The 5,179-nt window shown below is 47.6% G+C and overlaps 1 long non-coding RNA gene across 1 annotated transcript; it reads right to left on the bottom strand.

Annotated features, from left to right (window-relative positions):
* Window positions 1-2,425: 2,425 nt before the first annotated feature.
* LOC142465504 (uncharacterized) lies at window positions 2,426-5,179 on the bottom strand. The gene is made up of 3 exons (XR_012787897.1): window positions 5,165-5,179; window positions 3,688-3,733; window positions 2,426-2,600 (listed from the first exon to the last, which is right to left on the bottom strand). It is a non-coding gene; the product is annotated as an uncharacterized LOC142465504 (long non-coding RNA).

Genomic DNA, 5,179 nt, shown 5'->3' with positions numbered 1-5,179 from the left:
ATCCCTTGCTGGCAGCAGCCACCCCCCCCCCCCCCCCCCCCCCCCCGAGTCCCCACAACACGTGGATTCCAGGATTACTAATCCAGAGCAAAGGAAACTGCGGGATCATGAAAGAAATAAAGCCAGGCTTAGCAGTGGGGGGTTTATAGAATAAATCAGTCCCTTTGTGTAGTGGGGTAGGATATGACCCTCGGTAAGGGGGGGGGAGAGATAGGGGGGGGAGAGATGTGGGGGTAGAAAAGGACCTCAGGTGGGGGGGAGGGGTAGAAAAGGACCTTTGCGGAGGGGGGGTAGGAAAGTACCTCTGCGGAGGGGGTAGGAAGGTTAGGAAAGGACCTCCGTGGGGGGTAGTTTCTCATCTGAAGGTTGAGTGGAGGACCATTTTCTTTTTAATCTATTTGGGGTTTTTCTCACTGTTTTAAACACCATCACTGGTATTATATAATACTTTTTTTTTTGAATATTCACAAGTCAATATTTCTGATTTTATATACGCGCACACGCACACAGTTCCAACAAACTGTATGAGAGCGCCCCCTAGATTTTTTGTTTAGAATTTCAGTGAGTGGGGCAGGAGGGGTTCTGCTAATGCCCCTCCTGTGAGACTGAGGGTTTTTTATTTAGGCTCGGTTAGCAGCACAGGAAGAACAGCGACAACAGATTCCATTTCCAAATCAAATATATACATTCAAATTTAATTGCGACGTTCAGCAATAGAAAAAATAAAAATACGCGGAATATTTGCGCTGAAAGGAGCTGATCATCACGGCGAATAATTTGTGTAATATATATATATACAGGCATACCCCGCATTAACATACGCAATGGGTCCAGTGCATGTATGTAAAGTGAAAATGTACTTAAAGTGAAGCACTACCTCTTTCCCCACTTATCGATGCTTTGGTACAGGTAGGGAGCCGGTATTGCTGTTCAGGACGTGCTGAGAGGCGTATGCGCGAGCTGCCATTTGCCTATTGGGCGAGGACTACAGAACTACAGCGTTCTGTAGGGCAGAATAAGTGTCCGTACTCGCGAAGTGAGCGTACGGACACAGGTATGGGCTATTGAAAATATGTACTTACTCGTGAGTGTACTTAAAGTGAGTGTCCTTAAACTGGGGTATGCCTGTATATATAATGCTATATACACTATATAACAAGAATCCCGCATCCCATCACGAGGTGTATTTAGGTCACAGAGTGTATAAAAGCCCCATGGAATTCCACGGGGGATTTACCAGCAGATCTTGGTCTGTGTGTTGGGGATTGGAGGGTCTTGGGCTGTGTGTTGGGGATTGGAGGGTCTTGGGCTGTGTGTTGGGGATTGGAGGGTCAGTCTGGGACAGGCTTTGTCCCAGTGCAAACTGCGGCCCCACACCGGCGTCAGAACAGGAAGAGCCCAGCGCTACGGAATGTAAAGTGAAAACATAACATGTATTCGATGTGCACACAGCACGTACTCTACTAACTCAACGGGGACGTTTTGTGACTTTTTTTTGTTGAGAATGGGGACCTTTATCCCACACAGAACATCTAGCGGTCCCGTGTATGCGTCTGATATCAGTGATAATTAAATCATTCCAATTGTAATGTTTGTTCATATCTTTCTTTTTTAGGTATATAAAAACAAGCTTTTCCTGGGGTTTTGATTGAAAATTAATAACCATCCGAGACCCGCTTCTGCCCAAACTCCCCCTCCAGCTCTACTCCTGCCTGTACCCTGTCCTCCATTCTGCCCCCCCTGATCACCCTCTTAGATGTGTGTGGAGGGGGGGGGGGGGGTGTAAAGAGAGGGGGGGGAAGGGGGAGAAGCAGGGTGAGTTTTATTATCCAATACACCCACTTACACATGCACACAACCTCCTGAGCCTGATCTATAATATTGCTATTATTGTCTCTGTATCACCCAACACAAGGGTGCGCAAACTTTTTTTGCTGTGTCCCCCCTACCTGCTCTCCTCTGTTGTGCGACCTCCCTCCCCACCTCTCGCAGCGGCAAATGATGTCACGTGACCCTCGGCGTCATTTGACGGCACGTTACCAAGGCAACCGTGATGTCACATGACCCCACGGCGTCATTTGACACCGTGTTGCCATGGTCACGCGTCCTGAAGCCGGCTGAACCTCGGTAAGTAGGAGGTTGCAGAGGCCTCGAGCGGTCCCCCCAGGCATTTAATTTAAATGCTTTGGGGAAGGGCGCGGACCCCTGGAACCTTCCGCGCCCCCCGGTTTGCACACCGCTGGCCCAACACACCAGTTATATTGTAAGTTTTTTAGGGCAAGGATTCCTATCCCCCAATGTTACTCTTATCCCTACGTACACTGGCTCAATCAAAAACTACAACACACACACGTGTGTAGGTGTCCGGTTGTGTAGTGTCCCCCTCTGCTGGCACAAACAAAGAAGTGCAGCCAAAAGCAAGATCTGTAGAAAAATACATCACTTTATCTTTAGAGACAGAGCATGGCGGAGACGGCACAACGACAGGTATACTGCGGGTCCCCTGTGTACTCGGGTACCGTGTCACCGGGGAACACGCGCACAGGGGAACGCTCCTGCTACACGTCACCCCATTATTTCATCACTGTGGTGACAGAGACCTGGAGGGATAAGAAGCATTAGATTTGCTATTTTTACATAGTGTACAGTGCAGTGTACAGTGCCGGCCTGTCTGAAGAGCTTACAATCTAATGGTGGACCTGAGGAACAGACAAGAAGGGACAAACTGGGTTCACCGACTTCAAAGGCAGCGTTCTTAACCCCCAAGCGCCTCATTCAGCCCCAGTGTTAGATGTGAAGCAGGAGAAATGTTATTCGCACAAGTGAATCCATCACTGTTATAGATCAGCTCAACCCCTCCCGGCTAGAGAGGCCTGCAGCGCGTGCAGCAGGAGCGGAACGGCCTCTCTATGGACACTGCTCCTGGCCTCTGAACATCAACTCAGTATGTGTGTGTATATATATATATATATATATATATATATATATATATATATATATATATGTGTGTGTGTGTGTATGTGTATGTGTATATATGTGTGTATATATGTGTGTGTATGTGTATATGTATATGTATGTGTATATATGTGTATGTATGTGTATGTGTATATATGTGTGTGTGTATATATATATATATATATATATATATATATATATATATATATATATATATATATATATATATATGTGTGTGTGTATGTGAATATATGTGTGTATATATGTGTGTGTATGTATGTGTATATATATGTGTGTGTGTGTGTGTGTGTGTGTGTGTGTGTGTGTGTGTATATATATGTGTGTATGTGTATATATGTGTGTGTGTATGTGTATATATGTGTGTGTTTGTGTATATGTATATATGTGTCTGTATGTGTCTGTGTGTGTATATATATGTGTGTGTATATATATATGTTGTGTATATGTATATATGTGTGTGTATGTGTATATATGTGTGTGAATGTGTATATATGTGTGTGTGTGTGTGTGTATGTGTGTATGTGTATGTGTATATGTGTCTGTATATGTGTGTGTATGTTTATATATGTGTGTGTATGTGTATATATGTGTGTGTATGTGTATGTACTTCTTTCTGACATTATGGGCCACACAGGACATTATAGAGCAGGACTTTCCGTTAATGATGCCCCCCCCCGGCCCCCCCTCCTCCCCCCCCCCCCCCCCCTTTACCTCACGGACAAATCGTCCCAGCGTCTCCCGGCTTTGAATCGGTTTCCTGTGACGGGAGAAAAGGGAAAAGCATATTTTATAGAAATCAACCGGGGTCTTTTACCGAACAGGGCAAATCTGGGCTAAAATCATCACAAAGCACCATTCCTCGTAACTGTGCGTGTCGGAGGCATTGTGTCACGCTCTCTGCTCCATGTTTACCCCGTGTGCGTCAGCTTCTGGAGGTGGAGCTGTACTGGTACCCAACGCATCCACAGGTGGCGGAGAGCGGAACAACCTGCAGTGAAGCTTTGTTACGAAAATTAGCACCGGTAACGGAGAATAAGCAGTCACAGGCCGTGCGGCAGCAGGACCACTTCCACTGAGCCACCTGTGCTGAAGCAGGGATATCCTGAAAACCTGCCCTATTGGTGGCCCTTGAGGACTGGAGTTGGCCACCCCTGGTTAAGATCATCTAGAGTCACAACTGACCTGACCTTCCCAGCTCCCTATTGGTGGCCCTTGAGGACTGGAGTTGGCCACCCCTGGTTAAGATCATCTAGAGTCACAACTGACCTGACCTTCCCAGCTCGTCACCTGCAAGACTAATGTTGGGAACATAAACCTCTCTCCGTGGATTTCTTTGAGCTCACGGAAGCCTTCATCATCAACGAGAAGAGCTGGGGGAAGATCCTTTGGAAGATACGGATGCCCGGGAAATGTGGTCCTCATTCTTCGACTACCGCTGTTTGTGTGTTCTCCCTTGGGTGCGGATCTTCAGGACAATCGTCAACGTCTTTACCCGAGGCAAACGAGAAAACGGGGACTGATACTTCACGCTCAGAAGACTAAGGTCCCCCATCAACACGCGCCCAATGAGTAGTCCTCAGATCCAGAAGTGGAGATAAACGGTGAGACTCTGAAGAACATTCTCCGCATCTTGGCAGCCATTGCTCCCAGAACGCAGACAAGCGACACGGAAATCCAGCCTCCTATGAACAAGAGCAGCCTTCAGGCCGACTCCAGAAACGGGGGTCCGAAGGTGGCAACATCCGCCCACAAACCAAGCTTATTGTAGTGTATCAAGCAGTCGTGTTCCCCAGAGACGTGGCCGGGACGTGGACCACATAAAAGTACCCTAAATGCTCCCTGCGGGAGTTCCTTCCAATACAGACAGACGCACAAACGCTGGCGTCCGCTCGCCGGGAAACAAAACGAGCATCGCGGCGAATATCATGATATCAATTAGGAGGAGTTATAGGGAGGGATTATACGGGGCAATAGGAGGCGTTATAGTGAGGGTTACATGGAGGGGTATTAGGGAGGGGGAATATATATGCGTGTCACCTGTGGGTCCGTCCGAGTGTTATTTGGGGACAGATGTCTGGATGATGTGGGAATCTGGTCGGGGGTCACTGTCCGTGTTTGGGGGGGAAAAGGGGAGGGGTGACACAGTAAAGGGACCTCTCCCGTAGGGAAAACAGAGCTCGACGGTTACCTCTCAATTTTGGTA

Source organism: Ascaphus truei, chromosome 14 (genome assembly GCF_040206685.1).
Source record: "Ascaphus truei isolate aAscTru1 chromosome 14, aAscTru1.hap1, whole genome shotgun sequence".
In the NCBI taxonomy this organism is placed as follows: domain Eukaryota; kingdom Metazoa; phylum Chordata; class Amphibia; order Anura; family Ascaphidae; genus Ascaphus; species Ascaphus truei.
Note: the sequence above shows the minus strand (reverse complement) of the source record. Positions and strands in the feature narration are given on the sequence as shown.